The 12,924-nt window shown below is 47.3% G+C and overlaps 1 protein-coding gene and 1 long non-coding RNA gene across 10 annotated transcripts in view; one reads left to right on the top strand and one right to left on the bottom strand.

Moving 5' to 3' along the window:
* The window catches only part of PPFIBP2 (PPFIA binding protein 2), a 123,670-nt gene that overhangs the window by 71,931 nt on the left and 38,815 nt on the right, over positions 1-12,924 (bottom strand). The window lies entirely within an intron of this gene.
* On the top strand, positions 617-7,428 carry LOC141572230 (uncharacterized). 2 transcript variants are annotated; one of them, XR_012497502.1, is made up of 3 exons: positions 617-969; positions 4,911-5,026; positions 7,158-7,428. It is a non-coding gene; the product is annotated as an uncharacterized LOC141572230 (long non-coding RNA). The 2 variants fall into 2 exon arrangements; XR_012497501.1 differs by having other exon boundaries at positions 4,911-5,151.

Here is a 12,924-nt window from a genome sequence, read left to right as displayed (position 1 = left end):
CTGTCCCCTTCTCCAGACTAGCTGCCTCACAAGCCAGGGTGGGAGAAAGGGTAAGGCTGGCTTTACATGCGAGTCCCTGAGACACGGAGAGCTCCAGGTAGGAGCTTGAGGAAGGCAGTTGCTGTCAGACCGCTGCATCTGTTTTCCTATTGGCAAGTCACATGTTGGCTTTCTGGGGTGGGGTGGGGGCTCTCCAGCACTCCTCAGAGGCTGCCCACCACCTGCTCACACTCCCATCTCCTTTGAGAGCTCCCCTAACACAGCTTTCCTCCCTAGCCCAGCCCTTGACATGCAACCTTTGGCTATGAGTGACTCTGAAAGCGATCTTTGATGTGGGTGCAGTGGGAACTGTGGTTATATGTAAGGGCTCTCAGCTCTGCGGCGTAAATGACTTGTGACTGTGGGGGCCCTCCCGTGCCCTCAGGGGTCACCAGGAACTCCCAGCCTGAAGAGAAGGCCCTACTGGGTGTCGGCATGTCTCTCAGCACACTATCAACATTCACCATGGCCCAGAAGCAGGGCCCGAAAGACGGAAGAGAAACACATTCTGCAGCCCAGTCTCAGCAGGCGGGCCCAGCCCACAGATCAGAGGCAGGAGGAGAGCTTGGCCAGCAGCTGGCATGAGGGGAGGAGGAAATTCCTGGAGACACACCCAGATCAGAGGCCAGAAAGGAAAAGCAGGCTCTGCTGCCCAGGCACTGAGCTCTAGATCCTTCTTCTCTCCTCTGGCCCAGTTCCAGAGTGCCGCCCGGGCCCCGCCTGGCTGAGGTTCCCTGGCCAGAGCTATGATAGGATGTGTTAATGAACAACATCGCTAAGGTTGCAGGGGTAAGTAAGCCTTCTTATTTTTTCTGTCTAAAAGCCTACGGAAGTCAAATGAAGAATTCATTTGGAGAACACACATTTGCCCAGCATCCAAAGCAAATGACACTGACTTCCTACTCTGGGCAAATAAGGAATTACCACATGGTATGTAGTAAAGGTGTTTCTGGGGCTCAAGGGAGAAAGAGGCGGGAGCTGATTTGGGGGTTGGATGGAGAGGCGGGGCACAGTCCTAGACCCTGCCCACCTTGGAGAAAGGCCCGGCGTCCTTCGTAGGTTGTGGTGTGATTGGAGGAAAAGAGGTGATCACGTGGCAACAAGGCTACCTCTCAGCCTTGCTCACGCCCACCTGCCCACGGGGAGCTGCTGGGGTGGCAGCCCCTCCTCTCACTCCCTCCTCAGCATCCATGCTCCTCTCCACTTCACCACCTGCCCTGTTGTACTGAACCACAGCTGGCAGTTTATATATCTGTCCTCTGCACCAGACTGGAGGACATGTGTCTAAGCCCCGATTCACTGCTCTAACTTCCATGCTTAGCACAATTCTTGGTACACAGTAAGAACTGACACATTCTTTGAATGAAAAAAAATGAGGCTCAAATGGTAAGACTGGCAAGATAAGACTAAAAATCTACTTGGAGAAAATGAGTCTTGAAAGTCTGTTTCCCCGGAGTAAAGATGCTCGAGTCCAAGAGAAAAGGACAGGGCCAATTTCACTTATTAGCTCAACTCATGTGTGATGAATTGGGAGGGTGGGGGGAGAAGAGAGGAGAGGAAGGAGGGAGGGAGGGAGAAATCTAGACAAGTCGCAGCTAAATTCTTGATGTATTTTTATGGTATCCTTAAGTGGCAATTCTTACCTCAGTTCCTCCCCCACCTTATAAACACCAAAGTATATTTTATTTATATTATAATTCAACTCAAAAAAATCCACAAAATAACACTGAAAAAGACCTAGGCGCAGGAAATGTGTGTGTGGCTGGGAAGTTGAATGAAATGCGATTGATGCAAGAAGGATCTAATAGATACGCCACTAATTCCCCCAGTGGCAGCGGGCCCAGGCGTGGCCCCACCATGGTGCGGGCGAGGCAAGGCCTGGCTGCATCACCTCATTCTGAAGGCCATCCCACAAGGGGCACCTCACAGAGGTCCACAGAGGGGCTTCGGGGAATCACACAGGCCCCTGAATACGTTCATAAAATGTACACAAAGTACAATTTGTATGTATAAATCATCATGTCTCTGAATATAAAGTTTTCATCAGATTATCAAAATGATCTATGAGTCCCAAAAGATTAGCAGCCTGGGTTTTATCTGGCCTAAGCAGTTACTCTGAAAGATTTAGGCTGCCCTGGGAGGGTGGGGGCGGGAGGAGGAGTGCTTTCTGCTTCCGTTCCACCGCCTCCAGAGGTAGTCTCAGGGACTCCCTGCACCCATCGCTGAAGAGAGTTCTCAGGAACCACACAGCTCACATAAATAGGGGTCAATACAGTGACCCTGCCAGCCCTCGGGGCCTTCCCAAAATAACTCACTCACCGACAACAACCAGACTCAACTCTTTACTGTCTGAAACATGAGGCAGCCAGACAAGGGCAAAGGGCAGAGACCGGGAGACTGAACGTTTGGGAAATAAAAACACTGCTAAGAGGGCAGAGTGATCAGGTTTGGAATTCATGCAGCTTGCCCTCCTCCTCATCCCATGGCCCAGAAGGGCACCCAGGACAGTCAGGCACCTGGCTGGAACTCCAGGTCCCTGTGAGAATGAGGGTGGGATTCCCTGGCTCCTCCTGCCTGCTGCCAGGAGCCAGCAGCATCTCCTCTGGAAGACCTGATGACTGAGTGGGGTCTTGTGGCTCACACACCATTCGGCTGACCTGTCACCTGCAACCTGCACTCCAGCTCAGCCCTCAGCCTTGGCCTCTGGGCCACGGTGCCGGGTGCCAGGATGTCCCTGATAAGTCAGATACAGGCTTATATCCTTCAACAGCTGTGCTGCACAGTGGGCCTGCTACTGGCGAGCATTGGGGAGGAGAGGGAAGAGCCCAGCCCTGGGACACTGACCCTTTGGGCTGGCAAGCAGGTCCTGCTCGTGAAACAGCAGCCTGGGCACCACAGCCCAGCTCCCCACGGGGCACAAGCACGAGAACCCACCTCCAAAATGGGTCAAGGACAAGGGTCGGCAGACTTTTGCTGTTTCCTGTAAAGGGCCAGATGGCAAATGTTTTCAGCTTTGTGGGCCATATGGTCTCTGTCATACTCGACTGCCATTTGTGCAGCCAAAGCAGCCACAGCCAACACGTAAACCAACGAGTGTGGCTGTGTTCCAATAACCTTTTCTTCATGGGCACTGAAAACAGAGTTTTATATCATTTTTACATCACAATATATTCTACTTGGGATTTCTCTCAGTCACAGAAAAATGGAAAAACCATTCTTAGCTCAGGGGGCATAATGCAGGCCATAGTCCCCTGGGCCAGGACAATACTTCCCTGTCTATAATGAACCACCCGGGCCAGAGGGAGTTCTCATAAACATGCAGATTCTGACCCGGCAGGTTGGGAGTGGGGCCAGAAATTGTGCATCACTAACAAGCTCCCAGGTCATGCTCACACGGCTGATATCAGGGCCAGATTTGAGTCGGAGGAGGACAGGACGGTCAGAAGTTGCTTGAATCACAGGGTACTGAGCAAGTTTGCCTAGAAGCGGGAATTCTCCAGAGCCTGTCTGCCGACCAGCCCATGCCTGAGAGGGCAGAAGGCTCCTGGGGTTGTGGCTCTGGCAGGCCTTCTTCACGGTGGAGGGTGGCTGGGTGTCTACATGCTCAGACCTCAAGTTATGCTAACCTGGCAACACCACCCACCACGTCCCCGGGGCCTGAAGCAGGAAATTGCGTGGGGGAAGATTTATTTGCTCTTTCACCAGTATTTGCACAGTCTTGGTCATTTATAAACACTGGTTCTTAGGGGCTGAAATAATCTTAAGGCAGGCCTGAAAGGAGCCAGATCTCTCGAATTTAGTAGGGTACAATTTACTTTGGGGGGGGGGGAGTGAAAAACCAGGTAAAATAAAACTGAAATTTGTGGTGGTTGCAGATCCCCAATCTAGGGTGCTGTGCCAGGAAAAGTGTATTCAAAATCCTGCACGGGGGGGTAGGCCGGTTAGCTCAGTTGGCTAGAGTGTGGCGCTCTTAACAACACGGTTGCTGGTTCGATTCCCATATGGGCCACTGTGAGCTGCGCCCTCCATAACTAGATTGAAAAAACTACTTGACTTGGAGCTGATGGGTCCTGGAAGTTAAAAAAACAAACATCCCTCACGGTATTAGAGGATTCTTTAGGGCAGGGCCTGGCAGCTATGGGGTCAGGAAATGCCTCCTGAAAGGAAAGAGCCATCCCAGTAGTGCCCCCAGCAAAAAGCACTGAAATTAATGGGTCTGAACAGACCTTCTTGCCATAGACAATGGAAGGTCAGGTCTATGCTCCCAGGACCAATCTCCCCAACTGCAAACAGTGGGGGTCTCCCAGGGCTATCCTTTGTCCACTGGGTTCCAAGGAAAAATGGGAAAGAGCTCCTTTGCCAGCTGACCCAGGGGCACTGCACAGCAGCTTCACTGAAGTGCTTATGTCATCTTTTGTATTGAAAAATGAAAAAAGCTATATATAATTTTTTTGTATAAAGCCTATATCTTATTCCTTGGGATTTAGGCTTTCCAGAATTTGTCCCTGACTCCCCCCTAGTGGCTTCTTCCAGCACTGCACTGCAAAGAACCCCATCCCACACACACCAGCCCCGCCCAGGGCAAGAGTCCCTAGGGAGCCAAGCACAGGAAAGAAAGTGCTGACTGACACCTATGACTTTCTGAGTTCTCGCGGAAATTCACACCTGTCATAGGTGGAGGGCAAGAAACATAGAAAGACTGGAAATTAGGTCACAATAGACATCTGCTTTTTTTATTCTTGCAAAATGGGTACCAAATTTCTCCTCTCAGAAAAGATCTAGGGGAAAAGGTTTTCCTATAAAACTCTTGAATGAATTTCTAAAATGAAAATGTTCAATACGTATATGTCCTGACCCATCTTTTGTTCCAGGTCCAGGGTAGCGCAGAGGTACAGAGATGAATGAGAAACTCAAGCTCACAGTTTATGATTCAAAAAACAGCTTTTTTCTCCCCTCTTCTTTGCGACTCCTCTGGCTTTTCAATATGGTAAACAGATTTGCTTCTTTGGCTGGAATGAAAGATTGCAAGCTGAATCTGGCAGGACTGCCTGGGCTTTGTTGGCGGAGCTGGGAGCTGAAGAAGCCGCCACCTGTGATGAGATGGTGGTGCTGGTGAGGGGCTTGGCCATGCACTCTACTGGGCCTGGGTCTCTTCCTTTGTTTCTTGAGACTAGTTTAGAGGCTAACTGTGGGTGCCTGAACTGACCAGGAGGATATCCAAGGTGAGCATGTATCCCAGATGGGGCCTCACTTCCCCAGCCCAGCCAGGCCCAGCAGAGGCTGCCCAGTCAGGACATCCTGTCTCACTGCTCCTGACATGTCAGCCTCCGCTGAGCCCTAACGCTGCGCAGCTACACCTAGAGGCTCCCTGTCTCTATTTGGGAAACCAAAAAGTCTAAACCGAAGAAGGCAAAGGCTAGTGCCTACAGGCGGCCACTCAATATAGTTCCTCAACAAACTGCAAGATTAGAATGCTTGGCCAGCTCTCACGACAGACTGTCAAACCGGCTGTCATTTCCAGTAGGGGAACTGGGTCCCTGAGGAGGGAAGATGAGGCTAGCTCAAAGCCAGATACAAATGAGTGGCTGAGCACTGGCCTGCTTATGCATTCCTACCTCCCACACTGCTTCATGCTGGTTCACTTCACTTCCACGTGCCCAAGCACACTAACCAGGACACCTGCCACTTTGCAGAGGAAAGCCCGGGTTCCTGCTGGGAGGCCAAGCTTGCTCCATGAACCCCACTTCCAAAGAGGGGCCCAGAGTACAATCCCCCTGGAGGTTCTCTGCCAACCTTTCCCCCTCACCCTGATCCTGCTGGGTTTGCCTATCTTTCCTTGGACTTGAGCCCCTGAAGCCTCTGTTAGAGAAGGACCCAGAGCTGCTCCACCTGGAGACTCTCCTGGCTCTGGTGTCTCTTGGGCATTGCCCAGGGACCTGTGTCCCTAGCCACCACTGCACACCAGGCTCAATCCACTGCCCCTCGCCACCTGGCTGTCCCCAGCCCTGCAGGGTCCACTGGAAGCTGGCTGACTAGCCCCTGTATCGGTTCCTCCACCCAGCATGGCCCTAGATCTACCCAACTAGCCTCCACCCAGCCAAGCCAAGTAGATGTGGAAGAATAGTGATACCTCTTCCATACTTAAGGTACCGCCCGATTCCTGGACGTGGTCATAGCAGCACCAGCCCCTTCTTGCCTGTGGTACATGTCAGGATCACTGATGAGCACCGTTCTCCTTTCCCACCTTCAGGACCATCTGGCGGGGCTTGGGGGCTCTTGACTGGAAATGGCCATGCTCTCCCTGAGGGCATCATCCACACTTTGTCACAGGTCTAGGAGGGAGATGCAGGGAGGGGAAGGAGGCTGCCCCTTTCTGGAACTCAGCTCCATTTTCATCAGAGAAGAGGTGCTTCAGCCTTTCAGCCTGGGCCTCAGCTTCCTTCTCTACCATGCTCATGACCACAGCACAGGACAGCCTTGCTGATGTTTCTCAGAAGGCCAGGCCCCAGCATGCCTTGGACTGCAGGAAACCTTCCCTATACAAGAGCCTAATCTGAAGCTCCTTGGTGTTCTACCAACTTTCTGGGGATAGGCCCAGATTGCAGACTCAGATACTGCTCTCAGAACAAGGGAATCCAGGCTCTGTGTTCCTTTCCTCATTGAAGCCCCAGCGGGTGTCCCCAGCTCAGAGAGCCCCACACATAACCTTCAAAGCCAGGAGCTCACCTTTCCTCATTCTACTGGCTGCCAAGGAAGGGAGGACCCTGTTTTAGGCCCCAGAGCCCTGGAAACTCACTCACAGCCCAGGGACACTGAATTCTGGGAAGGTCTTGCCTACTTGGTCTTTAGACTGAGTCTGGCCTGCTTTAATTATCCCCCTGGAGAGTCCTTGCTGCTGCCGATCATTCTGTGTCCAGCCCTGCCAGTAACGAGCAGAGGAGGAAGTAGCCCCACCATGTAGACGCAGAGCTACCTACATTCTTTCTGACTTTGATACACTAGGACCAGGAGCTCCCTCTCCATTTAAAGGTAGATGGGGGTCCAGGACGAGTCTGTCTGCTGTTTATTACATTCTAACCGCCAACTACTCCCCATATCTACCACTGCCTCTTCAACAGCTCCTGTTTTTCTTGGGTACCAGCTATGCCAACATCTGTGCCTAAAGAGCCACAGTCCCTGATGAACAGCATCAGTAGAAAACCACGTGTCCTACCATGTGATGCTTCCCCCCTCACCACAGGTGATTGGCCTTCGGATGGACAACTGAACCAAGGACAGTTAATCCATAGCTGTGCATAAATTAAAAGTCTTTAATTTCTATTTCTTTTGCACTTAACATTTCTTTATATGCCTAGAGGACTTAGCTAAAAAATTATGACCTAAGCCAATAGGATTCTCTCCTTCAGGAATTTGAGTTCACACACACATACACACACACACACACACACACACACACACACACACGGAGAAAACATACAAAGACTTTTTCAGTTAACAAGAATAAAATCAAACCTTAAGGACTCATGGCAGTTTTCTCTGCACTGTCTTCCTAAGAGCCATTTATTTCCCCCACTTTATCATGTTTCCTTCCTGACAGAAGCCACCTTGACTCTGGTGAATTCTGATGAATTGCCAATACTTGTTTCCAGCCTCCCTTGCAGCTAGGATATGCACATGTGAACAAATGTTGGCCCTTGGGACCATACAGAAATCTGCAGGAAGGTTCCTTCCTAATTAAAGATAAACAAACAAACATACAAACAACAAAAGGACATGCCCTACCTGTGGCCATGGCTGTGTCTGTATGAGGACATGTTGCCTGGAGCTGCAGTAGCCATCCTGCTACTGTTAGGGGATATAGCTGGGGGAAAACCAACCTCCTGAGGATGGCGGAGCAGAAAGATGGGATGAGCCAGAGCCCTTGAGGTCGTCCCAGAGTCACTGATTTAATCCTGGGACCCACCCCCACCCCCCATTCTCTGGACATCTTGTTAGTGATATATAAACCTCCTTATTATTTATGACACTTTACTGGAGGAAGAATCTCAACTGATGGAGATGTCACGAGGCAGAGTTGGACCATCCCAGGCCAACGTGTGACAAAGCAGTAACTGAGTTCCATGACAAAGCCAGTTGTCTAAAGAGGAGCATAGTGTAAATATGCAAGGGATGCAGAGCTATTATGAATGAGAAGGCATAAGGACTGCCTGCCGGATCCCTCCAGCTGCTTTACTAGTTCCAATTCCAATTCTAAGTCCCATGTAAGTTATTTATGAAATAACTCCAGTGAGTCTCTGTGGTTTGGAGCAGTACTTCTCAAACTTTAATGTGCATAGGAATCGCCTGGCAATGGCTCAGTGGGTACAGGGTGTGGCAGGCCATGTTCTGCACTTTTTTTTATAAGCTACCAGGGGATGCCAAAGCTGTGGGTCGATATACCACAATTTGAGTAGAAAGCACTTCTAACTCAAAGTACCAACCTAAAAAGTACCAGTGGATGGTTTACTGCTTTATACTCTATTTCCATACATATAAGACCTACTATGGAGTGCGAGTGCACCCAGATTGTAAAATGACTTCAGGTCTGCAAGACTTAAAATACAGACAGGCCATTTCTGTTCAGAATCAAAATCTTAACATCCAGACCTGTTATCTTGCAATGTTTACATGAACTTTTGACCCCTGAAAAATACACCATTCATAGGCTGCTGCTGGGGATAATTACTCTAAAAGATTTAGGAATGCAACAATTTTTAGGAAAATCTCTCCAAAAAAAGGCATTTCCCCAACCATTGTAAATAAACCCAAAACAGATCTGCAAATCTGAACAGAAGCTGTTTTTGCAATGCATCTTGCAAAAATCAACAATCACATCAATTGCTTTTGGATCAAAAAATCTCTTTTAAAAAATCTTTTTTGGTAAGTTTTTAAGTTACATCCATATTTCACACCACACAATAAAAAATATCGCAGATGAAATAGAGTTAACCATAAGATACAAATCAAACCACAAACTTACTGGAGGAAGACACAGGTGAATATTATTTGATATGAGGCTGGGAAAGGTCTTTATAGACATAAAAGGAAACAAAGAAACCCAAGTAGGAAAGACTGGTACAGTTCTTTACATTCCTTTTAAATGCTAAGTCTCAAATAACACCATAAACAATATTTAACAACAACGTGAGGTAAATAAATGCTACTAAATAAAGCAAAGGGCTAATAAAAGTTTATATACATAAGAAAAGCACTAAAATCCTAACAGGAAAAAAGTACAGAATATGAATAGATGAGGATGAGGTTAGCACCCAGGGACCCAAGGTGATCACTGGGTTGTGTGGAAGAAAATATTAGAACTACTTTTTAAACTGCCCTTTAAAAATTTCTACTTTGGGGAATGTTTTATAATTTACATATATTAGGACAATACCACATAAATGAATATGAATATATGGAGAATGAATTTTTTTTCAGATAGGTATATGAGATCCAAAGTTTGAAGACCATACAGAAGATTAAATACTAAACTAATGAAAAAAAAAGACTGTTTAGTTTTCCTACTGAACAAAGAAATGCAGAAAACGATAAAAAGAAAACATTTTCTCTATGAAATTAGGAACACTGTCTTTTTAAAATCTTTGTGATTACTGTTTGATAAAGATACACAAATGCCTTGCTAATGCAGATATAAACAGGCAAAATCTTTCTGAAAAATGGTTTGGAAAAATGTACCAAAAGGCTTAAAGATGTTAATACCTTTGGATTAGAATTGCCCAATTTAGCTAGCTGCATGGGACACGCTTATGAAAAATGTTTCACTGCTTGTCTAAAATTCAAATTTAATTGAGCATCCTGTATTTTGTCTGTTAACCTTACTTTAACTCTATTATACCACTTTTAGGACTCTATCTTAAGCAAAGATCTAAAGACACATATTTGTGGACAAAGACATTCTCTGTAGCAATGCCGTATATTAGTGAAAGATTAGAAATAAGCTGTCAATATCAGAGAAATGGTCACACAAATTCAGGCACATCCATACAAGAGGAAAAGTCCACAGTCACTATAAACTACACAGTAAAGAAGAAAAATATCAGCTATTCTCTGTTCTCTGGGATAACTGGGCTTTTGCAAGGGAAGACATTTCAATGAATCTCTTGGTTATGTGTGGTAAGGTCCTGAGCGGAGCTGAGAGGGAGCATTTAAAATAAGGTGCAAAACTGGTCTGCAGCCTAATGAAGCATTCAGGGAACAGTGGAGAAGGCTCTGTCTGGGAGGTACCAAAGGAAACAAGGCACATGGTGACAGGCCAGCCCAAGGACAGAGAGTCAACAAGTGACTCTAGAGAGCGATCATGGCTGACAGAAATTGGGAATGGGTAATGTCCAATATCCTATATTTGGTTTTAAGTTTTGTTTTCTGCACTGAAATATTCCTCGTGTAAGATCACTATCCCTTACTTGCAATTCTGAAACCCAAAAAAGCTCTGAAAACCAAAAGGTATTTTGTGTTTTTTTTTTTAAATAATGTTGGTGCCAAACTTATTTGGCAGCAAAACCTGACCTGAACAGGCAGCAGAACATTTACAGTCTGTCTTTATCCCACTACACGTGGATACTCATAAGTTTTTCTGAAGAAATGTCAATGTGTTTCCTGCCCTGTGTCTTCTGGAGATGGTATATATTATTATGTGATATATATGCACTATCTCACCTTTCGAAAGCTTAGTAAGTTCCGAATTCTAAAACTCATCTGGACCCAAGGGTGTCAGAATGAGGGGCTGAGGACCTGCAATTTTCTGAGGCTTCATGAAATTATCTATAAACACTGCAGCCTGAGTCAGTAGCACGAGCAGGAATGGAGGGAGGGGTCGGTGTCCACACCCGGGGTAAAGCAACCAGAGGAAGGTGCAGCTGTACAGAGCGGTGGGCAAGATGGTCAGAAAGGCCTCGGGAGAAGCCAGGATCAGCACTGTGGAACTGAGAGTACAGTCACAGCCAGAAGGCTCCTCATGGAATTCTAGGGAAGCAAGGAGGGACCCTTCTGCTAGAGGATAGGAGAGAGAACTAACTACTAAAGCCATTTCCCCCCTTGCAACTCCCAACCATGGTTTTAAACAAGTGAGTGGAGAAGCAATGGGGATTTCTATCATCAGCACAAGCTGAGGGGACCACCAAGGACGGTCCTCATTTGGGGGAAGAGATGAGGAGCAGGCTTTTAAACCTAAACTGTAACAGGCCCATCTGAGACCCGCTCAGTAACCTTCTCCACCTTTCTCTCTATGCAATATCTGCTTGTATTAAATTCCTATCAATGCCTTAACAAATTACCACAAAGTGGTTATAACAAATCAAATGTCTTATCTTACAGTTCTGGTGGTTGGAAGTCCAAAATGGGTCTCACTGGGCTAAATGCAAGGTGTTGATTGGGCTGCGTTCCTTCAGGAGGCCCTAGAGGAGGGTGCGCTTTTCCAGCTCCTAGCAGCTGCCTGCATTCCTTGGCTCTTGGCCCCCATTCATCTTCAAAGCCAGCAGCAGAAGTGTCGAGCCCTTCTCGAATCACAGTCACTCAGACACTTACTCTGCCTCCTCCCTCCACTGATAAGGACTCCAGTAATAACACTGGGCCCACCTGGATAACCCAGGCTACTTACTCTCCCTATTTTAAACTCAGCTGATTAGCAACCGTAATTCCACTTACTACGTCCCCCCTTTGCCATGTAAGATAACTTATTCACTGGTTCTGGCAATTAGTATGTAGGCATCTTTGGGAGGCTATTATTCTCCCTACCACACTGGTATAGGTACCGTGTTCCCCCCAAAACAAGACCTAGCCAGACAATCAGCTCTAATGAGTCTTTTGGAGCAAAAATTAATATAAATCCGGACTATGTTATATTATATAAGACCGGGTCTTATACTACAGTATAAGACCAGGCCTTCTATTAATTTTTGCTCCAACAGACTCATTAGAGCTGATTGTCTGGCTAGGTCTTATTTTTGGGGAAACACTGTGTATTACAGAACAGCAGACAGACAGTCTACATAATGAAAATATTAAATAACACATGTAATGAATGTAATAAAGAATTCTTCTGTGTTCAGAGGAAGGCATGGCGATGAGACTATTGAAGGAGGCTTCCTGAACAGGAAGTAGGCTAGGACATCTGGGATGTAACCTGTAACAAATGACATGGCCTATCAACAAGGGTGTCTCAACATCCTTGGTCTGTGGTTTCCAACATCAAGCCCTCCCTCCCGATTTAGTGGTCCCGTTCCTGCCTTCCTAACTGCCTTCCTAACTCTATGCATACTTTCCAATTTTGACTCAGGTTTACAAGGCTCTAGCTTTAGAAGACTGCATCCCAGATTTCATCCTCAAACTCAGCTTAGGTAATCACATGCTTCCCTTGGCTCCCCAGGTCCCTCCCTCCAGCCCTCAGATAGATGCATTTGAGATCACCTCCTCAGTGGGCTAGAGCCTTGCCTGACCCTTTCCCAGATAGTACTATTCTCTTAACGTTGACCAGCTGGTCTCCACAGGGAAAAAGATGGGTAACCAGAGCCACATATTTACAGCTTTGGTTACTCATCCGCTTCCCTTAGAGACTAGCAGGTGTACAGGTTTGACCTAGAAAGAACAGGAGGAGGAGAGTAAAGAAAGCCACATTCTACTCTACGCACAGGAAGCATTTCTAGAAGGTCTGAAGAGTAGCGGCATCAGTAAAGAAATGACTGAGATGACAAAGTTCTCACCTGTTATAAGGAACAAGGAGCGAAGGGGAGGATACAGCTGATCCGAGGGCAGACACCCCAGCTAGATATTATAACTCAGTAAGTGGTATGGGTAATTCAGGGGGCAGGGGCAGGGAATCTTCTATGTTTG

The sequence above is a fragment of the Rhinolophus sinicus genome, linkage group LG06, assembly GCF_036562045.2.
Source record: "Rhinolophus sinicus isolate RSC01 linkage group LG06, ASM3656204v1, whole genome shotgun sequence".
Classification (NCBI taxonomy): Eukaryota; Metazoa; Chordata; class Mammalia; order Chiroptera; family Rhinolophidae; genus Rhinolophus; species Rhinolophus sinicus.
Note: the sequence above shows the minus strand (reverse complement) of the source record. Positions and strands in the feature narration are given on the sequence as shown.